Source organism: Ranitomeya variabilis, chromosome 6 (genome assembly GCF_051348905.1).
Source record: "Ranitomeya variabilis isolate aRanVar5 chromosome 6, aRanVar5.hap1, whole genome shotgun sequence".
Taxonomy (NCBI): Eukaryota; Metazoa; Chordata; class Amphibia; order Anura; family Dendrobatidae; genus Ranitomeya; species Ranitomeya variabilis.
Genome location: NC_135237.1, coordinates 128,408,190 through 128,432,290, shown reverse-complemented (window position 1 = coordinate 128,432,290; position 24,101 = coordinate 128,408,190). Strand labels below are relative to the sequence as shown.

General features: G+C 40.9%; 1 long non-coding RNA gene across 1 annotated transcript in view; it reads left to right on the top strand.

The window, feature by feature from the left end:
• The window catches only part of LOC143781973 (uncharacterized), a 152,059-nt gene extending 128,358 nt beyond the window's left edge, over positions 1–23,701 (top strand). Inside the window, exons 4-5 of the long non-coding RNA XR_013216850.1 lie at positions 17,272–22,403; positions 23,354–23,701. This is a non-coding gene — a long non-coding RNA (uncharacterized LOC143781973). The remainder of the gene's footprint in view (positions 1–17,271; positions 22,404–23,353) is intronic.
• Positions 23,702–24,101: the final 400 nt, after the last annotated feature.

The following is a 24,101-nucleotide window of genomic DNA, read 5'->3' as shown; positions in this document are numbered from 1 at the left end:
GACGGCCCCGTCTCTCAGTGGTGCAAGCGGCGGCCTCTGTTCCCAAGGATGCAATGCGCTCAGGACCGGAGATGACGTCGCGGTCACGCCATCCGGAACCATCCGGAACCATCCGGACCGCACACGCCATCTAAGACGACACCCAGCTTATACATCGAGTATATCCCAAACTCCATATTTTATGTGGAAAATTTGGGGATCGTCTTATACGCCCGGTCGTCTTATACGCCTAGTCGTCTTATACACCAGAAAATACGGTACTTCCTAATGATTATTTTTCTAGTCCTGCTGACTACCCAAGCATAAGACAAAGAGTTGTTATATAATTCTTTCTAATTTAACAGTTTTGTGAATCACAACATCCAGAAATGTTATGTCTAGATCTAGCCCAGCTTTTATATTGATGCTGTTACTAGTGACTAGGATCGATCTTCGTGCCGTCACAGAATGTAGTCCCAACAAAATTCTCCAGTTTCATTTCGATGTCAGTAGAGATCTTAGCCTTGACATGCGGTTGATTTGCTAGGCTGTCAATTTGAGACTGCTGATTAGAGCTTCTGTCACTGTAGATGTGCTGCGCAGATAGATTTGCAAATACAGGTTGAAAATTGGACAACAGGCTTATATTACAATACAAAGGAAAGCTGCAGATTGTAAGCGAGTGATAAATGGTGCAATCCTATTATTCTCCCTATGTACAAAGACAGGAGGTCTTACACTTTTGTAATATAATTTGTTTTCACATTTTGTTAAATACAAAGGAAAGTCTTAATGAATGTACCAGTATAACAATTTAGAATCTGATTGTAAGAATAATGTATAAAAATAATTGGTATATGGAACCAAGAAGTATTGTTCCTCCTTGCGGAGAGTGACATGTTAAGCATGTCGAGATGAGGATACTTAAAGCCACAATGCTCCTCTGGGAAATATGCAAATTGTCTCTTCAGAGAGGAAGATGACTAGAACTCTAGTGCCACCTATTGGAAGTAGCAATCCTAACAGTCAATGTCAACCCTTTAACGAGCATTGTCACATGACTTAGGATAAAAGTTTCTGGTTTGGTTTTTATCCTAAGTCATGTGACAAGACTCGTTAAAGGGTCGACATTGACTGATAGGATTGCTACTTCCAATAGGTGGCACTAGAGTTCTAGTCCTCTTTCTCTCTGAAGAGACAATTTTGGTATAGGGAAGTTATTATGCATAACAATAGTGTGTGCCTATGTACATTTTTTTTTCAAAATACAGGGTGGAGCGCGGTAATTTGATTTTTTGCACTGCATGCTGTGGCAGCACTGTCGGTCGAAGAGAGGGGAGAGTGGGTGTGGCTTACAGTGGCTGATGGGAGATTTGTATTCCTCCGCCTTTCAGTTGCCATCATGCAGTGGACACGTGAGGAGAGGTCATTTTGTGTTGAAGCGTATTTTTCAAATGCCCACTCGATCATTGCAGTGCAGCGTGCTTTTCGTTTACAATTCGCTGTTCCTCCACGCGGACGTGTTCCTGGACGGCAATCAATTGTAAATTGGGTGAATGCATTCAGAACAGCAGGGAATGTGTCATGTGTACGAAGGGGACCTGAGAGAAGGATTACAACACCACAAAACATCGAGAGAGTTAGAGCAGCAGTACTGCAATCTCCGAAACGCTCTGCTCGGAAGCAATCATTTGCTCTTGGCATTTCAAGACGTTCTCTCCACCGGATTCTTCATGATGAACTGAATTTTCACCCGTATAAAATGTGCGTGGTCCAACAATTGTCAGCACCGGACTATTTGACACGGCGGACCTCTTGTGAAGACATGTTAGCAACGATACCCCGTGACGCAATTGTGTTTTTTTCTGATGAGGCAGATTTTCACCTCAGTGGGTGTGTAAACAAACAAAATATGCGTTACTGGAGTGAAACAAACCCCAGAGAAGTTCACGAGAGACCTCTGCATTCGGACCGCGTCACTGTGTGGTGCGCCATATCACGAGTAGGCATCATTGGTCTTTACTTTTTTCAGGATAACGGTCGTGCCATAACTGTGAACTCCAAACGGTACTTGTCTATGATACAGGATTATTTTCAGCCGGCTCTTGAGGCAATGGAACTAGAGGATACATGGTTCCAACAGGATGGTGCCACTGCACACACAGCGAGGGTTACCATGAATTGTTTGAGGCAAATGTTTCCTGGACGGCTTATCTCTTTGAGGGGAGATGTGAACTGGCCAGCACGCTCACCAGATTTAGCCCCATGCGATTTTTTCCTTTGGGGTTACCTGAAGTCTAAGGTGTATATCAACCGTCCCAACACCTTGGAAGACCTAAGGAACAATATTGAAGCTGAAATTGGCAGAATACCAGTGGACATGCTTGTTAGAGTTCATGAAAACTTCAGAAAACGTATGCAGCAGTGTGTGGATAGCGAAGGTCGACATTTGCCAGATACACTATTTAAAACCATGTAATTTAAAAATTCCATTACTGTTCAGTATAATTAAAATATAAAATAAATTTTTCTAATGATCATAATTTTTTTATTTCATTCCCAAATCAGCAAATTACCGCGCTCCACCCTGTATATGCACAATTTTAGAAAATCTAATCCAATTTTGTGGTGCAGATCCTCTCTGATTTAGACTTTATTAATTAGTTAGGCATATTTTAGTGACTGTAAAGGGTTATTCCTATATTTGCATTATCTCCAATCCACATGATTGCTATTGGCTGGGGGTTTAACCATTGGCACTCTCTCTTATCCTTTGAACAGGGATGTAAACTGCCTCATTATAATAGAATGGAGAATGCTATCTCCATCAGTCCCATGAGCAGCCTCTTCACCATTCAGAGCCCCATTCTAGATATCAGTGAGTGTCCCAGTGGTCAAACTTCCAAGGATCAGCAAGTTATCACCTAACCTGTGGATAGGTTAATGAGTTGCGTGGAAAGGAATAACCTTTTGACATAGGAAAATACAGGCAAAATACAATAACAGTGCTAGTCCCAGCAAGGACGCACGTGGATTAGTGGACCCACTGTACCATAGAACCAGGCCTGCCAAGGAAGCGGCTTGGCTAAGCGGCTACCTGGTGTTCACTGGAGCCTCTAGTAGTGAGGTCAGGTACACTGACACTGAAATAGGGCTCTGTTCAGACTAATAGATTCAGTTCAGGATCACTGCAGAAAGGTTACTGAAATGGAGATTCAGATAGGTAATCCTTCAGATACTTGCAGCACTGGGACCAGGGGAGTTCGGGAACAGGACTGGCCACACCAGGACCAGGGGACAATGTTCAAGAGATGGCCGCACCTAGAGCAGGGGAGTTTGGGAACAGGACTGGCCACACCAGGACCAGTGGACAATGTTCAGGAGCTGGCCACATAGGGACCAGGGGAGTTCGAGAACAGGATTGTATGCACCAGGACCAGGGGACAATGTTCAGGAGCTGGCTGCACCGGGACCAGGAGAGTTCGGGAACAGGACTGGCCACACAAGGACCAGGGGGCAATGTTCAGGATGCTGGCTGCTCGAGGACCAGGGATTCTGGTTCAGGGCCCTGGCAATACCAGGACCAGAATACCAAACAACTCATTAGTATGGGAGACTACATACTAATGAATGCTGTTGCTTTGGTTACTCCCTAAGGGAGAGGGAGTCTTTTATAGAGGATGACTCTCAGCAATTGGCTGGGAGCCACCTTACAGGTGAACTAATTATGCCAAATGCCTCTCAGCAACAGGCTGAGGGCATTTCACTATATGCACGCTGCCCCTTTAAGAAGGGGAAGCGCAATCTTGTGAACACTATGCATGCTGCCAGGAAATGCAGTGTGCACTTCAGACATTCCAGCAGAAGGGGACCACACTGCGGGGCCAGAGCAGTGAGTATGGAGGAGGAGGGGAACCATGCAGGGGGCTGGCAATAGTGTTACAAACAGCCATAGTTTATGGCCAAATGTAGTGTAATTTTCACTACAACAGAGGTCTGTTCCTTAGATAGCTTCTTTAAAATATTATATTCAGCCCTTACAACCCTTGCCTCAACAGGATAATGCTTTTAGCCACTATCACAAGCGCAGCAGTTGACTTTACAATCATTGTTTCTGTGACTTTAGAATCCTGCTTCCCTGCAGGTAGTCTAAAATGCAGTTATGGGTTCACCTTTGATGTGAATTCTCTAAGCTTTAGGTCTGGGCAAAGACAATGGAACAGATACAACAGTGCTGCGGGAGCACGTCTTGGCGGATTAGACATGAATCATTGAGGGGCAGAAAAGCAGGGTATGTAAAATAGCAGAATAGATACAGAGCAGTTAAACCAGTGAAAGCAAAGCCAGGTATGTGCGTACACACAAGAGTAGTAGCAGAATAGGCAATCAATATATTACAGGAGGAAAGCTATAATCACATGAATGCAGTCTGGTGTTTTCCAGCAGAGCAACGGTTAACAGCAGCAAAGTAACATAGAAGTAAATGCAATCTGGCAACATCCAACAGGGCAATGATTAATCACAGGATTGTAATGAAATATAGGCATACTATTTTCTTGCAGAGATGCATTACCTTTACTACAGAGTGTATACAGGGAGAACAGTTGGTAACTTGCGTGTTGAGAGGATGGTGTGGCCAACACTAAAGGTACCTTCACACGAAACGACTTTGTAACGATATCGCTAGCGATCCGTGACGTTGCAGCGTCCTGGCTAGCGATATCGTTTAGTTTGACACGCAGCAGCGATCAGGATCCTGCTGTGATGTCGCTGGTCGCTGAATAAAGTTCAGAACTTTATTTGGTCGTCCGATCGCCGCATATCGTTGTGTTTGACAGCAAAAGCAACGATACCAGCGATATTTTACACTGGTAACCAGGGTAAACATCGGGTTACTAAGCGCAGGGCCGCGCTTAGTAACCCGATGTTTACCCTGGTTACCAGTGTAAAATGTAAAAAAAACAAACAGTACATACTCACCTTCGCATCCCTCTGTGTCCGCTTCCCACACTGACTGAGCGCCGCAAAGTGAAAGTGAAAGCACAGCACAGCGTTGATGTCACCGCTGTGCCCTGCTACTGCCGGCGCTCAGTCAGTCAGTCAGTGCAGGAAGCGGACGCCGGGGGACGCGAATGTGAGTATGTACTGTTTGGTTTTTTTACATTTTACGCTGGTAACCAGGGTAAACATCGGGTTACTAAGCGCGGCCCTGCGCTTAGCAACCCGATGTTTACCCTGGTTACCCGGGGACCTCGGCATCGTTGGTCGCTGGAGAGCGGTCTGTGTGACAGCTCTCCAGCGATCAAACAGCGACGCTGCAGCGATCGGCATCGTTGTCGCTATCGCTGCAGCGTCGTTTCGTGTGAAGGTACCTTAAGTTTGGCTGACCTTGGAAATAACACTGGTTGCAGCATGGAGATCAGGAGAAGCTGAGGTGATGACAAACACTTGGCTGGAGCTTAGCCAAGTGAAGTAGATAAAATCTCCTGATCAACATGTGGCAACTTTAGACATTACTACTTACTATCTATGCACCTGACCTCTGCCAAAGCTGGACTTAAACAGCCTAGTGTGATGATGTCAGAGGAGATTGCTAGGTTACCTAAGAAACCTGGGGCGGACTACTGAAAAGGCAGACTGTCTCTAAGGCCGGTTTCACACGTCAGTGGCTCCGGTACGTGTGGTGTCAGTTTTCTCACGTACCGGAGACACTGACACACGTAGACACATTAAAATCAATGTGTCTCTGCAGATGTCATTAATTTTTTGCGGACCGTGTGTCCGTGTGCAAAACACGGAGACATGTCAGTGTTCGTGGGAGTGCACGGATCACATGCACCCATTAAAGTCAATGGGACCGTGTAAAACACGTACCGCACACGGATGCTGTCCGTGTGCAGTCCATGTGCCGTGCAGGAGACAGCGCTACAGTAAGCGCTGTCCCCCCAGCGTGGTGCTGAATCCGCAATTCATTTCTTCTTCCCAGCAGCGTTCGCTGGAGAGAAGGAATGAAAAATCATTGTTTTTTTATTTTTTTGTGTTTAAAATAAAGATACTTGTCACCACCCCTCTCCCACCCCCTGTGCGCCCGCCTGCTGGAAATAAAATACTCACCCAGCTCCCTTGATGCTTCCTCTCAGCGCCGCAGCTTCTTCCTGTATGAGCGGTCATGTGGTGCCGCTCATTACAGTGATGAATATGCGGCTCCACCTCCCATAGGGGGCGGGCGCACAAGGGGTGGGAGGGGGGTGGTGACAAGTATCTTTATTTTAAACACAAAAAAAATAAAAAAACAATGATTTTTCATTCCTTCTCTCCAGCGAACGCTGCTGGGAAGAAGGAATGAATTGCGGATTCAGCACCAGATGCAGTGGACAGCGCTTATCTCTAGCACTGTCTCCTGCACGGTCCGTGTGGTACCCAGTCGGCACACGGGCGGCACACAGATGCCGCACGTGTGCCACACTGATGTGCCACATGAGCTCACGGACACGGATAACTCCGGTACCGATTTTTCCGGTACCGGAATTATCTGGACGTGTGAAACTCGCCTAAGGCTGTGGTCACACAACAGTATTTTCTCTCATACATGATTATGCTAATCACACTCTGATCCGGATATCAGATGCAAATTGAGCATGCTGCTGTGATTTTTTTCCTCAGACAGACTCTGACCAAGGAAAAAATTAGACATGTGCACAGCCCCACCACATGACATAGGTTAGAGTGCAATTCAATGTTTTGTTGGATCACACTGGGACCGATATTACGGCCGTCTGTATGAGTCTTACATGTAAATTTAGTCATGGGCACAGGTGGTGTCAACACCCTCCAGCATCCACCTGCTTCAGTCTTAGTTCAGAAGACAAAGTAGTAGCCAAGTAAGCAAAAGGAGAAGTGAGACATTTTTTTTGTCCCCAATAATAGCAAGTGTTTTGTGTTGGGGCTATAGCATTACTGCCAAATATAAACAGCTTAATTAAAACATCCTGTAATTATATTGGGATAATCTGTATTTTAATCCAAATATCATTACTCTCTACTTTCGAAACCCTACAAGAAATCAGCACATTTAATAAGGAAAATTACATAAAACAAAGTTCATGATGTGAATTTATTTTTTGTATTAATAATGTTTGTCTCAATATTATGAATTTACCTTTATATGATAGATACATCTATGTACTAATAAAACAATACATATTAAAGTGAATAATTTCAGCATTGTAGGTATGAATTATGTGTTTTCATTGAATTTTGAAATGGTAGCTTTTGCATATTACTTGAATGCTGGATCCTCTGAGGCTTTATTAACCCACTTGAGCTTTGTGTGATGTGTCACATCTTCTTGGCACAGTCTTGAAGAGTATCGGTGTCTGCTGTAGAGAAGCTACTTACCAGATGCCGGAGGTTAGTTGAAGAAGGAACGTGCCACAGATTAATGTCAATGAGTCCAGTAGGTGGTACATCTCACAGTTATGGCCTGTAGGCCACAAGGACTGTGTAATTTGCATAAGAATAAATAATTGTAAAACCTCTTTAATATTAATAATTATTAAGATTTGTTTTCATTGTCTTGTCTTTTTCCCTGTCAAAACTCTTTGATATTATAAATTTAGTAGACTAGCTAGGTGGGCTTCCTGAATGAGTTTGAAGGCCTATGGTATGCAATTAAATGTCTTGGCATTGAGTCTGAAGGACATTGGCAGATGTCCAGATAGCATTTTCCCCACTCGAGACATTTAATTGAAACCATAGGGAAGAAAAAAAGGCTGTTGGCAAAAGAAAAAAAAGAACCCACAGGCAGTTTTTTTTCACTATTGGATTGGAGCAGACAAGGCAACAAAGCTGATAAAACAGGATTAGCAAAGCAGTTTATTTGGATGTCACACACTAGGTGACATTCTCTACAGAGATGGAGTTGGGAAGGATTAACTTGCTGAGCATGAAGATGTAAAAGACAATAAGTCTCTATTAACTCTTTTAATGCTGCAGAAGTAATGTATAATAATAATGCTTGATCTACAAGGACCACATGCAACGTGATTGACAGTAGTGTCATTGTATAGTCATATAATGGAGAACATTCACAAAAGGCTCAAGCCAGACGTGTGTATTTGTAGAGTCAATTGCATGATTTTAAACTGTTATATAATCAGGAGACCAAAGAACGTGTCACCGAGGGATGAAACAGCATCTCTAGACATGGGGTACAGTATATTAAAGCGGATCTGTTGGCAAACTAAGCTACATAAGGGCAGCATAGTATATGGACAGCTTGCTTATTAGCCAAAACAGCATTAAAATATATACATATTATTATTATTATTATTATTATTAACCCCTTTCCGACATTGTGCGTACCTTTACTCCCTCTCTTTGATGTGGGCTCCGGCAGTGAGCCCACATCTTTCCGGGGACATGTCCGCTGTTTTGAACAGCTGACATGTGCCCGCAATAGCCGCGAGTGGAATCGTTATCCACCCGTGGCTATTAACCAGTTAAATGCCGCTGTCAAACTCTAAATTGCACTTAATCGCGCAAAACACGTGCCGGAAATACTCACACCGGTGACCCCGTTAAGTGATTGTGGGTCACCGGTGTGTTGGCATGGCCTCTATGTAGCATAGCCGATCGGGTTGTGGCAGCTTCTAGTCTCCTATGGAGACTAGTGAAGCATGCCAAAAGTAAAAAATAAATGTTTTAAAAAATATTACATTTTTTTTTTAAAAAAATCGCCCAATCAATCAATCAATCAAAAAAAAAGGATTAACCTGATCGCTAAATGGAGTAGCGAGAATAAAAGTCAAAACACCAGAATTACGCTTTTTTGGTCGCCGCAACATTGCATTAAAATGCAATAACAAGTGATCAAAAGATCATACCAAAAAGGTATCATTAAAAATGTCAGCTCGGCGCTCACCAACCCGAGAACACAAACAATGGAGATGCTACGGGTATCGGAAAATGGCGCAATTTTTTTTTAACATAATTTTGAATTTTTTTTCACTACTTAGATAAAAAAGAACCTAGACATGTTTGGTGTCTATGAACTCATAATGATCTGGAGAATTATAATGGCAGGTCAGTTTTAGCATTTAGTGAACCTAGTAAAAAAGCCAAACAAAAAACAAGTGTTGGATTGCACTTTTTTTTAAATTTCACTGCACTTGGAATTTTTTTCCCGTTTTATAGTACACTACATGGTAAAACCAATGGTGTCATTCAAAAGTACAACTTGTCCCACAAAAAACAAGCCCTCACATGGCCATATTAATGGAAAAATATAAACGTTATGACTCTGAAAAGAAGGGGAGCGAAAAACGAAAACGCAAAACTGAAAAAAGCTCCGGGGGTTAAGGGGTTAATAATAAATACTGTCTAATTTAGCTAATAGAAGGGGCCACAGCGTACACCAGACCCACAGTTTGTGATTTGTGTGGACAGTGCACCCATCTCCTGTCCGCTGACCTACACAGTGATTGATGGGATGCTGTGCATACAGATACACAGCAGCAGTATATCAGTCACCGCCGTTAAAGATCTGCTAATATATACATGAATCCACTGTAATGCCAGAAGTGTAGGGTCATACAGGACTTTCCCATTACAAATCTCAACTCCATTTTTCTTAAAAGTCAAATTGATTAAATAAATAAAGAGATAATTAAAAGCAGCTCTAGTTATCAAGACAGGGCTCAATGATCTAGTACTGATATACTGATATACTGGATCCACCACTATGAGCCAGAGAGCATGTCAATGGCCAACATCTAAATGTCCATGCTATGATATTGGCAAACAACTGGATTGTCTATGCTGACAGAAATAATATGAAAAAAAACCTTCAGCCAATGTTAGGAAAACTTGGACCTGCATATTCAAACATGTTCAAATTATCATGAAGCAAACATTAGGACCAAAACGTGTATGTATGAGAAGCCTAAAGGACTCCATAGTACATAATTACAAAATTTACATACGGAAACTAACAGGCTATTAATCCAACAAGCTTGTATCTCAGATAAATGACTTGATATCTTTCTCTGTAACTTTAGATAATTTTGTTTTTAGCCAAGCCGGCTTGCAAATGAACCCTAACACCTGGAGGCCAAAGGTAGTCAGCATAGCGCACGTCTATGTGGAGTGGAAGTGCCACTTGTCATAGGGATCAATGATTTCTGACAGCCTTATAATTCATTGCTTTTAAGCAGTTTACAACTGGTAAAATACCACCGTCACTCACAACTCTGCTGTTAACGCTGTGCCAAAGCATCATTTATGCTCAGTGTTGAAGTGTAATTGAACTCTATTCTCCGTTATGTGCATTTTTTTTTACAAGGCCATAGAATAAAGTTAAAATATACGTGGAAATGGTTACATCAGAATTTTTTCTTTCTTCTATATTGGAACTATTCACAATTTATCTGCTTCTCGGCTGCTTCATACTGTTCTTATCCCAGCATCTTTAAAATGCAATTTTTTTCCATCCTTCTACACAAATGGATGAAAAGATGTAAAATCCCAACAGAAAGCTGAATACAAGAAGTTCGCTTTAATGCTGCAGTTTTGTTAGTTTTTAAGAATAACATTTAGAAAAGATGCATTAAAATGTTTCTGTGTCGAACACTGAGAAACAAAAATAAAAAGCAGAGTTATAAATGTGATTCATTATTAGGTATTGTTACTGCTTTTGTTATGTTTATATCATTGTGAGATTGCTTCCTCCTTCTTTTATGGGTCCTGCAGCATCAGAAAGCTTGTTCAGAATTAATCAATTTTTTTCTTCAGGTTATTGCTATATTTAATACCATGCAGCTCAGTTTTTGTGATTTAGATGTGTATAGAATTGCTTCTAAGTATTTGTTTCCATTAAATAAAGTTGCAATGACAAGTATACAGTATGCTAAAGTGTTCCATGAAAACATGTACACCACAAGAGTAAATACAAATATGAAACACTTCAAATTCATGTCTTTTTCAATGATGTCCACCCTTGGCCAAAGTAGTATTTTCACATTATGACACCTCCTCCCTCACTAAAGTTTAAGATGATTGTTCATTATTCATCTCATAGTCCTTTGTTTTATTATTCTCCCCATTCTTATTTATGCAGGGGTTTGGTATAAAATGTAAAAACAAATACTTTTCTTTTTTTTTTGTTTAATTCTTAAATGACGACTCCTCCCCATTAATGGTGCCTTAGGTAACTGCCCAGAGACAGCTTAGGCCTCTTCCACACTTCAGTTGTTTGGCGTCAGTCTAAATCCGCCATTTTCCTCAAAAAACGGATCCGGTTTTTTTTTCGACGGATCCGTTTTTTTCCCCATAGACTTGCATTAGCGACGGATTGTGACGGATGGTCGTCCGTTCCATCCGTCATGCGACGGATCCATCAAAATTTGGCGGACGTCATCTAGACATTGACGGTCATTGCAACGTTTTTTGTCTGCGTTGAAATGGCGGATCAAGACGGATTCGTCGCGTCCGTCATTTCATAGAATGGCCACCTATGGGCGACGGATCCGTCGCGACCGTCATTTCGGCGGATCCGTCGCCCCAATCCGTTTTTCCAATTTTTTTCAATTGCGCATGCTCCAAAAAGTATATACAACCCCCAAGTAACGGATCCGTCAAAAAAACGGATCCGTTACATCCGGTTTTTCAACAATTGTGACGGATCCGTCGATCCGTCACTATGTCGGAAGTGACTGACGCCAAACGACTGAAGTGTGAAAGCCTTAATCTTCTCAGTTTCTAGGATGAGCCTTCTCTTTTTGTCATGCACTATTTAGGACCTTGCTCTCAGTTTTGCTCTTCACAAAGGTGGAGATGTTGCCCAAGTTACCCCTTAAAGACATGTGTATTTCTGTAATGCATTATGATGTTTGTGTGTTTAACAATCTGTATTGTTATTTGTTGAGGTAGTGTTCTGCCCAACAGCTGAGTTAATAGGGAGAGATAGGGTTAACAGTTGGGACTAGCCCAAAATGGGAGGGGCTAGGTGAGGAGACAGTGGAGAGTTTCCTCTCAGAAAGTCAGATAAGGCCTAGCCTGCAAGGGAAGTAGACCTACGGTCTGACTAGTCAGCAGAGCCACATGAAGTAGGTGTCCCTGAAGTGAAAGTAGGCAAAGGCAACAGATAGTGTGGTCCATAATAGGGACCAGGAAAAGTGATAGAAGGAGTTAGTGATTCTCTGGAGACAGGATCTGGGGCAGAAAGCCTAGTGGGACGTTCTGAGTTCCCAAGTCAAATAGATAACAAAACAGATGAGAACAAGGAATATGAGATGAAGAGAGTTCCCCGAGTGGTAGTCCTGAGACATTGGCAAGCAGAGAAGCTACGTGACATCCCTAGGGTCATGAATAGGTCTCCTAAAGGGAAACGCATGTGAAACTGCAGTTGAAGTACAGGAATTTCACTTACTGGACTGTAGTGTCGTTATTGGGAATCAGGAAAGCTCCTGAGATACTGTGCTTGGTTGTGTGAAGGCAGAGGAACTAACTGAGGCAGGATCAAGTGAGTCTAGGAAGGAAAGAGAGAATGTGTACGAAGATGTTCTATCTTTTAAAAGAAACATCCATGAAATTATACACCCGCTATCTGTTGTACACATTTCTCAATTAATTGTTCAGTAAAAGACAGTTTATTTTTGAGTGGTGGTCTCACTCATTGAACTCTACAACATCTGATCCTGGCCATATGAAGTCAACTACATCATGTCGTCTGCAAGGGCGCACTGCCCCCATAGCTAAAGTCCACACACCCAGTCAGGACCCCCACTTTCATGTAGCATGTCAGGGCGTGAAGTGCAAGTACCTCGCTCACGGCACGGATGGAGTTAAAAAGCAAGTAAGTGGGGTGGTGCACTCAACTGCTTTGCCGTATCAAGGTTGCACTACCCATGTGTGCTTGGTTTGAACAGTCATTTTCTGCATTTTCTCCTTAACCATCACTCTTTTTGTAAGTCTTCTTAATCCTCATAAGACCCTCTCCTCATAGTGCCTTTTCCCCTCTCATCATCTTCTCAGTCCATAGAGAACAATCAAAGATAGTAAATGACGATCACTGGTTGTGAGAAGCGGTGATCTTAGCAAAGACCTCATTGAATATAATCGAAATGAAAATAAATCTTGTCAGGATCAGGGGAACATTTCTTAAAACAGACACTTTATTGTTATTAAGAATAAAGAATGAACTTAATGGCAGATCTCTTACATATATAAATTCTTAAATAGATAAATTAGTATTTTCTGACCTTTGTGACCTGACCTTACATGTATGTCCTTTTATCTCGTTCCTATACAGGTGATGGTGATAGAGAATATTTTCACTATTCTACTAAAAGAAAAACTGTACATGAAATTTGAAATATATATTTTTCTTCTAAGTCAATGGGGAAATCATCCACAAATCATTTCTTGCTGAGACCCAAAATTAAACTGTTGATTTTTTTAACAGTACTACAATGTAAAAAGTGAATTGTTTACTGGTCACTGGAAGCAGCATAATTTTCAATTCTGATTTTATTAGGCACATTTTTTATATCAATGACCCTTGTCACAACTAGTAATTTATTGAACAGAATTGAATTAAATAATTGTCAAACTGATTTCCTCCAAAATTAACAAGGTTTAGTTCTGTATAGGAAGGGAGCTGTAAAACTCTGTTAAATAATCTATAAAATGTAACCAAATCTCCATGAACTCAGAACTGATCAACTATTTATGTACCGTTCAGAACAGCTCATAAAACTTCATTCACTTTAAGTCTCAAGGGCCATTTCTGTGCTAAATTGGAACCAATGGATGATAAAGCTAAAGGTACCTTCACGCTGAACAACTTTCCAACGAGAACGACAACGATCCGTGACGTTGCAGCGTCCTGGATAGCGATATCGTTGTGTTTGACACGCAGCAGCGATCTGGATCCCGCTGTGATATCGTTGGTCGGAGCTAGAAGGCCAGCACCTTATTTCGTCGTTAGGTCGGTGTGTATCGTTGTGTTTGACAGCAAAAGCAATGATGCCTGCAATGTTTTACAATGGTAACCAGGGTAAATATCAGGTTACTAAGCGCAGGGCCGCGCTTAGTAACCCGATATTTACCCTGGTTACCATTGTAAAAGTAAAAAAAAACACTACATACTCACCTTCTGATGTCTGTCACGTCCCCCGCCGGCGGCTTCCCTGCACTGAATGTGTCAGCGCCAGCCGGCCGTAAAGCAGAGCACAGTGGTGACGTCACCACTGTTACTGCCGGCGCCGCTGACACATTCAGTGCAGGGAAGCCGCCGGCAGGGGACGTGACAGACATCAGAAGGTGAGTATGTAGTGTTTTTTTTTTACTTTTACAATGGTAACCAGGGTAAATATCAGGTTACTAAGCGCGGCCCTGCACTTAGTAACCCGATGTTTACTCTGGTTACCCGGGTGCTGCAGGGGGACTTCGGCATCGTTGAAGACAGTTTCAACGATGCCGAAGTCGTTCCCCTGATCGTTGGTCGCTGGAGAGAGCTGTCTGTGTGACAGCTCCCCAGCGACCTAAACAGCGACGCTGCAGCGATCAGCTCGTTGTCTATATCGCTGCAGCGTCGCTGAGTGTGATGGTACCCTTACAAATGAAAGGTATCTTTTCTCAAAGTGACAACAAATATTCTCTGAACCTTTTGAAAAATTCCTTCTAGAAAATGAATAGGATTGTGCTGGCAAATGTTTGTGCTGTTTGATAACCATACGTGTCCTTAGCCATAGTATCTGTCCAACCAAAGCACTAGTATTAAAAATGGGACAGGTATTGTGGTGCAGGAGCTATAACTAATGCTTAGTAGCTATATCTGTTACTGAATATATTGATCTGCACACGGCAGCCCACATTCTTCTGCGGAAGTTGGTCTGCGTCCAGCTACAGTATCCCACAAAAGTGAGCGCATCCCTGACATTTTTGCAAATATTTTATTATCACTTTTTCATGGGACAACACTGAAGATATGACACTTTGATACAATGTAAAGTAGTCAGTGTATAGCTTGTATAACAGTGTAAATTTGGTGTGCCCTCTTAATAACTCAATACAGCCATTAATGTCTAAACCACTGGCAACAAAAGTGAGTACATCACTAAGTAACGCATTTCTTCAGACTGGTCTACCGCCTCAAAACATTTATTTAACTATCCCTGTGTTGCCCATTCAAAATTTTCTTCATAACCAGGTTCCTCGTATCATGTTCTCACACGCTTTATGCATTTAATAGCCCTCTGTGTCTGTACTTTTACACATTCTGGCTGATGAACAGTTCATGCAGCATTACATGAACACCCGATTTATTACATTATGACTGGTGAGAACAATGAAAGCAATTGTTACCATCCACCTTTCGTGTCTCACCTATTTCCTCATAGATTGTAAGCTTGCAAGCAGGGCCCTCAATCCTCTTGGTATCTGTTGATTTATTTGATTATTGTTATGCTGTAATATCTTTTATTGTCTGTACAAGTCTCCTCTAATATGTGAAGTGCTGCGGTATATGATGGCGCTATAGAAATAAAATTATTATTATTTAAATGTAAGGTAACCAAGACACAAAGACAAAACAGGGATAACAGAAAACCTCGATCATAGAAAAGTACTAACCAACAATAGGGAGGAGAAAAGGGACAGGGAGGAATAAACTAAATGGGAACAGGGACGAGGAAATAAACACACGTACTACAGCAAACCATAGAACACTACGACAATAACTCTACTATACCAAATTAACTTTAGCACACACCACAGGAAGACAAATCTTTCACAGGCAGGGACAAGAAGGTCTGACCAGTTTATGTAGGAAGAGGTAATGACCAGATCAGAAACAGCTGAAATGGAGCTGCATGTTTCTGACCAGCGTGGAAAGGGTTGTTAACCTCTTCAGCATCAGAGTAAACTAAATCCATTTAAAATGAGACACAAATCACACCATCTCTAAAATAGACCTGTGATTCTATACCCTACTCCAGGACTTTCAGGGAGACATGACACCCTCGAAACACTATTAGAACTTACATTGTTTTGGCTATGTTAAGTGAATGGGAAGGTGTATCACTACTTATAGATCTTTTTGTGTGTCCCCATTGGGATTTATTTTTAGGTGGTTGTGGTGTAGTTGGTTTATTATGACCTATGCCACAAATCCTATGTCTCCATTTCTTTGGGATTTATAATTACTTTTACAATATGTCATTGTCCATTTAGAATGTCTTTGTTTGCATGGTTTCATAATAATAATAATTATTATTTCTATAAGAACTTTTTCTGTAACATAGTTTTTTTCACTTATGTGTTATCAATGTTTGTCAGTGTGTTAGCAGCAGCGCCCTTTTTAGTGACGGTGGGTGCAAACATTTTCTGTTTTTCTATAGCCTACAAAAGTTATCATGAGTCAATTTAGGGTAGTAAGGTTCTCCGGTAAGCAGTCCAAGTCAATGTTCTTTGTGGTGCTGTGGTAATCATCTATTAGAGGTCTCAGCCTTTTAGAATGGTTTATCGTTGGTAGATTTGTGATCAATCTAAAATAAGCCTGACACTTTAGAATGTGTCATGATAGTTGACCGACAAATAATACACTAGATATGAGTGAACCAAATTCGCTTTGAAATTTAAATTTACTTAAATCCAGCAATATGGCATGCAAGCAGCTTTGTTACACTGCACTGTACCCCCTGAGGAAGCAAGTGGGACTAAGCGAAACATGCATAGGAGAGCATACTTTGCATTGTGCATTTTATTAGGGCTAAGAATATCTGTGCTGTGTATATATGAACTGGGTGCATATACTACTGCTGTACATATTATCTATACTATGATTGAAGAACTCTATAAATTAAAGGTGTAGTGTACCCATCTTACAACATGATATGTAAGTGCATTGTTACCCATCTTCTGGTTCATATAGTCCGATATATTTTTGGTTTTGTAGCCAGTTTTATTATATGCCATGCACAATAAAATCGATACATTTTTAGCTTTTAAAACTCCTTCTGTGCTTTTGTTCAGTATATTATGTGGAGTTGCTAGTGGTTACTCTTATAAAGGCTTACCTTATTGTGGGTCTGCCTAGTCATTAGATTTATTATGTATTTAGTGGATGTGATATTTCTTATCTATCAGTATTGGCAAAGAAAAATGTAGAACAAGGCCTAAAATAGCTGCAACTGAAAGAAGTTACTAAATCTCACTATGTCATATGCTTTAACTTCATTTTTGTTTCCTATCAATTTTGTCAATTTCTTTTTGTCTTTTCTTTCTACACAGATCTCCAGGACTGCAAATGAAGCTGCACTTTTCTAGCACAGAATATATCATCGGTAGAGGAGATTTTGGTACTGTGCAGCAGCTGGTGTTGTGAATCAGGCCGTGACCAATCAATACCGGCTACTTCACAACACCAGGGTTGTACCAGACCCTTGTCTTCACTTGGAAACATCCATGTCCGGGATTAACATCAAGTCTGAGATATACATCAATGTTGAATCTGAAAATATCTTGATTTTCTTACAGATACACAATTGATATCACTGTGATATAAATATACATCTATATTGTAAACGTTTGTTACATTTTTACTACTTATATATATATATATGTAATACAGTATTTGTGCATATCAGAGCGACATAGATAAAAGTAAATGAGCACAGCTATGTGATGCTGTCATACTGTTACACCGTACCAACCATTTTGTTATTTAATATATAGCCCATTCTTTCCATGTATAGCAGATCGGTGGTGGTCCAGATCTTGAGCCCTCCGCCAGTCATTCAAAAAAAATAAAAAACATTTCCAGCACACGGCTCAGCCGGCAGAAGCAATGTGTTCCTGCACCACCAAGAATGCGAGCTCCACTCTATATACATGCGTATAGACTTACTATTGAAGCGGCTAACACTTCTGCATGGGTTTTGTGCTTCTGCCTGCCGAGCAGCACACCGCAGAGAGTTTTTGCTGTACATGATTAGAAGGCACTAGATATTTCGTTCTGGAAAAAGAATCCCTGATCAATGTGGCAATCAGGTAGCTTTTTTTTCCACTAGTGAATAATCTTCTTGACTACTTTACAATAAAGATGGCACAAATACAGCAGGTGATCTCATTCTGACAATTGTTATGAGTGTTACACATAATAACATTTTGGGCCCACTGATGTTGAGTTTAGGTGGGCTCCTTTAAGAAGGTGCAATTGCATTCCTTATCTTAGGACTATTACAACTCATCAATAAAAGACAGAGGTTGCAATTGCTCCTCTACAGACATCATTACCACCATGAAATGCATCTGCAAGCTTATAGTTCAGTTAATAACCAATCATTTGTGACTGGCTGACATATATTGAAACCCCCAGCAGTTTCACACTGGTAGCTCGGTAGGAGAAACTGCTAAGAAAAGCAAACAGTGGCCCATTTAACAGACAACCTCCTCACCCTCTATCATGTATCCTCGGTACATCATTGGCTTGGCTCTCTTTTCCCATCACCAGTGCTTTGATCTTGACTACATATTAGTAGAAATCTATTATTTGTAAAGTATGTATCATCTCTATAATATATATCTGGTATTTGTTATTAGTCATACAAATGTTCCCTTTTTATGAGTGAAAGCTAATTAGTATGATCTTCCCATGGAGAACTTCCTATAAGACAACACAGTGAGTCTTCTGGAGGAGAGACAGTTTCACCTTATCGCTTCACCAGGGGAATCTCATTCATCCTGCCAAACCTTGCATTGCACTGATGAATAAACTGCTGTCTATTGGGCTTCTGGCTTGGCTAATATCCTTTGTCACATGGCAAGGATTGTTAAAGGGTTGATCGTTGACTTACAGGCCTACCTATAGTACGGTAAGTTGGTCCTACTAACTACTTCCAATAAGTGGTACTAGAAAATATTTCTGTCTTTCCTGGGACAGAGCTAATTTGCATGTTTTCCAATAAAACATTGCCAATTAGAGATTATATTCCGCTGGTGTCAATAAAAAGAGCCAATTCCCCTCCAAGAACAGACGCCTGGGACATGTTTGTACGGCTGTTATCCACATTTCTGTAGGATGAACTGACAAAGACAGATTATTTTATTTAGAGCATCCCTAAATTATTTGTCTTTCCTTGTTTTGTTTTTTTTCAGAAAAATGTGCTGTTTTATTTATTAGCTTATACACAATGGAGGCAGCTGTTGGCCAATATTTTAACGATTTGCATCCTATAAAAAACACTCAGTCCTAAAAGCATAAGCTCTTCATACATTCATTAGGACCAGTCCCGCCAGTATAAAGTATTATATACTGTACGTGCCCCCGTGATCCCGCCACTGAACTCAGAATGCCTCTGATGAAATATTTGAGCACCATTTACGGCGTTCGGAGTGGATTAATTGAAGGAAAAAATGCGGGTGAAGGAAATTACAGGACTGCCAGGCATGCTCTGGAGTGTGCTTGACAAGGAGGAGGATATGGGACAATTCTTTTAAAATTGGTTGCTATGACAACAGAATGAAGCTGCAACATTCACTGGCAGCATTCCTCAACTGCATGCTGGGTTTTCCCAGTCTTATCTAATATCCATCCACAGAGGTCTGTTTATAAATACTATTTATATTACTGCTAAATTGATAGGTTGACTAAGGAAAATAGCAGATTTTATGTAGAACAAGAAAACAAGTTGCTACGGCCTCTTAGCCCTGATTGGTTTAACAAGTCCTGTGCTTTATACACACATTAGTATTGTACTGTATATATATATATATGTACTTTATATACAGTATTGTACGGTACATCCCCTCCTTGGTACAGATCAGAAATTGCAGATCATTTTACATTTGTTTTCTAACTGTATAGTATAAAAGCTTTAGGCTAAGTTCACACTGGGCGTTTGTGCTGAGTTTTTTAAATGTGTTTTGACGTGCTAATTTTCAGTTGCGCTTTACGGTACCAGCTATGTCTATGAAATTTTCAGAAATCTCATGCACACATCTTGGGTTTTTTGTCAATAGTATTTTGTACTATACGTGGTTTTTTTGGACATAGAACATGTCACTTCTTTCAGCGTTTTTTACCCATTGAATAGGATGGAAAAAAAAACAACAAAAACGCAGCAAAACCTGCATTTTTGCCACAGCTTCTTTCCTGCCAAACACTCAGGTTTTGCTACAGAAAACGCAACAAAAACACCCAGTGTGAACTTAGCCTTATAGTGCAGTATGGTTTCTACAATATTGCAGTTCATGGACAATAATAATTTCAGGTTATATTTTGATGCCGCACCAGAGAACGGATCAACATCATAAAGACTGCCATTCTTTAATAAAGGACAAGTTGGCTGATGAGCAATTATTTGAAGGTTTTCTTATAATTGTACTTTCAGAAAACATTATACATATACAGTAATAGGGAAACGACAGTAGTTTCGATCATTGGGGGTCCAGGTGCTAAGACCCCACAGATCATTAAAACAGAGTGGCAAAAGGAAAAGGTCAAGCAATAGTTTCCGACGAGACACTCTATGAGGAGAGTAGAGCTCCCCCTCTGCTTCTGCCCCTTTTATTTTAGTGATCAGTGGGATCTCAGCACCAAAACTCACATCAATCAAAACTTCTCATATATCTCAATGGCGTGTCAAACGTTGTCTAAAAGTCAAGTTACACCTTCAGCTTCACCCAGGATAGATAAAATTGAAAACTCTGCAAAATGTGACTTAATTATATAACAGGGTTGTTCCACTACAATCATATTGACGACCTACCCTTTGGTTACATAATACCGCCATCAACTATGAAAACAGCTGATTTATTGGGGTGCGATCTAATATTGATGATTTATTGCAAAGTTCGGTCTTCAATATAATTTGTGCAATACAGGAAATACGGCAGTGCTAGAGCTTTCATGTGCTCAGATAGCGTCCTAACCCTGAAAGGTCCACTGATAAGGAAATCTGGCCCTCTTAGGATTAGCCAATATAATTTATTCAGCCATTAGATAGTGTATAATTGTGTGACGTTTCGGTCTAACCAACCTTCATCACACAATCACATGAAAGAAACAGACACCTAGGCATTCTCTCCACATCATCCCTCTTGCTGTCGTATTATTCACTTTTCTTCAGGTCCATTTCTTTCATGTCAACATAATTGTAGTGGAACATCCCTTTAAGCACTATTTAATTCTATGGGTAAGTGCACACTGTGCAGATTTTTGTATGTATGACTGAAATCTGACCTTCTGTGTGAATAACTGGAATACTAAATCATAGCAATGTCTAGTTATTGCACTGGTATGGTCTCATTGTATTTCTTTTTTTTTGCAACATCAGATGTGATAACTAATTTTAAGGTTGACAGTGGTTATCATTATTTTGTCATTTTGGATTTGTACATTCGTATCCCTCCGATGTATTGTCATATTTTTACTATGTTGATTTAGCCTATTCTGGATTTTTTATTTGACCAGTAATCTATTCAGATATATTTTTACTATAGTGCAAATTGATATAAAAATATAAAATGAACCAATTGCCTTTTTCTACTACAGCGTTGCGCCTCAGGCTCTTCTCCTTTTACTATTACACTAGAATTCCAATGCAGCAAGAAATGATCATGCAGGGCGGCACAGGGCACCAGAGGGATGGTAAAATGTGTCTGCCAGCCTGGCATATTAGAGGGAGCAAGCTGTACTGCAGCCAACGGTGTTCTTTCTGAATGACTCTGTTATTCCTGGCATCAGTAAAGCATCGACCTGGAAATTCACCATGCTTGATTGGCACAAGACACTACTCAGGCGTCTTAACATGCTGAAAATTCCTGCCATGTCATTTCCCAGTACGCTGTGTGCTCCACAGAGCAGAGGAAGATTAATTGGGGGCCGTTGCACATTTTTTTTCAGATGGTTGCACAATACAGATTATTTGTTGTACCATAGCATTGATCTCTTCCAATACAGAATCTATAAAGCTTATCTATCAGCTGTGTTATTTAGCATAATCAGACTAAAATGTGAATTTACTGTACATTGACATACTTGTGTTAGAATAGTAAATATACACTATAATACTAAAAGTAATCAACGGCATTACAAGTGAGAGCCAAGTACATAAAATTGCAGCCAAAAGTTTTGAGACTGGCGTAAATTTAGTTTTTCGCAGTTTGATGCTTCTGTTTTTATACTGAAATTTGCAATAACTTTAGATTGTTATGAAGACTGACCAGATGACTTGCTAAGTCATTCCTTGCCATGAAAATTAACTTTATCACAAAAAACTAATTTCCACTGAAATTCAGCCCTTCCAGAAAATGACCTGCTTAGTGCTTACATCCTTTCAGTGATCTTCTTGTCAACTTAGGAGAAAGTGTTAATGAGGACAAAACAATAGGGTGATAAGAGCAGACTGGTTACTTTAAGGGTATGTGCACACGTTGCGGATTTCTTGCAGAAATTTCCTGAAGAAAACCGGAAATTTTCTGCAAGAAATCCGCATTTTTTTTTTTGCGTTTTTTTTCCGTTTTTTTCGCGTTTTTTTAGCATTCTGCAAGCGTAATTAGCTTGCAGAATGCTAAAGTTTTCCAAGCGATCTGTAGCATCGCTTGGAAAACTGACTGACAGGTTGGTCACACTTGTCAAACATAGCGTTTGACAAGTGTGACCAACTTTTTACTATAGATGCAGCTTATGCAGCATCTATAGTAAAAGATAGAATGTTTAAAAAAAATAAAAAAAATAAAAAAATGCTTATACTCACCCAGACATCTCCTCACCGGCGTCCGTTCCTCTTCCTATAGCTGGTGTGTGCGCACAGGACCTTCCGTGACGTCACGGTCACGTGAGCGGTCACATGACCGCTCACGACCAATCACAGGACAGTGACGTCATCGGCAAGGTCCTTCGCCGCACATCAGCTACAGGAACCGAAGCGACAGCATGCAGTGGAGGCGGGAAGACATCGAGGGTGAGTATAGGACTGTTTTTTATTTTAATTCTTATTTTTTGACCACTTATATGGTGCCCAGTGCGTGGAGGAGAGTCTCCTCTCCTTCACCCTGGGTACCAACCGCACATAATCTGCTTACTTCCCGCATGGTGGGCACAGCCCCGTGCGGGAAGTAAGCAGATCAATGGACCCCTAGGTATGCGGAATCCCCTGCAATTCCGCATTTTAATGAACATGTTGCTTTTTTTTCCGCGATGCGATTTTTTCGCGGAAAAAAAGGCTACATTTGCACAAAAAATGCGGAATACACTTAAAATAATGGGAGGCATATGTAAGCGTTTTTTTCGCGTTTTTATCACGTTTTTATAGTGAAAAAACGCGAAAAAAACGCGAAAAATACTTAACGTGTGCACATGGCCTAAAAGGGGGCTAATTGTCTTCTCTTTAATAAAGAGAACATTTCACCAACTGTTTCATGTTGAACTAGACACACAATGTAATGATATAGTAGTAGATCATGGCTCCTGACAGCAGGTGTACAAGTAGGGGCCCAATCTTTGGTATAATATCTATGAAGAACTTGAGAATCAATTGACATAGAAAAAAGATGATTTATTTGCAATCCACAGTGAATATATATGACGTTTCGGTCTCCGTTTAGACCTTCTTCAGATGTAATGTGTATAAAACAAGTGAAACATAGAAAAAATAATGTACAAACAGATGTACAAAAGAATAATAAGCAAGTATTAAAGATCTATAATATAACCGGATATGTGTCCTCCTTCTGTCCGAAGCCTCCGGCGCCTGTGTGAGAGGCAGTGCCAGGGCCGCACTCGTGGCTGAGTATATCTGGTTAAGCGTGCCCTGGCCTCCCGTCACATTTAAACAATGACCCTTTCTTGCATACCTTCTGCTCCACCTTCTGCACCATAAGGGTCCCATCGGGGCTGCTGAAGTTCGACTACTGGTGTTGTTGAGCACAAAGAGACAGAGTCCAATTCAAACTGTAAACAAAGAACTTTACTTGGTTTCAATTGCAGCACATCCACATCAGTTACAGCATCAACACAGAGCCTTCTCTTATTCCTTCCAGGGCTTCCCCGGGTCGTACCGAACCGTTCGATACTGCAGCGTCCTCCCTGTCCAGCATGAGTACACTTAGGAGTTACT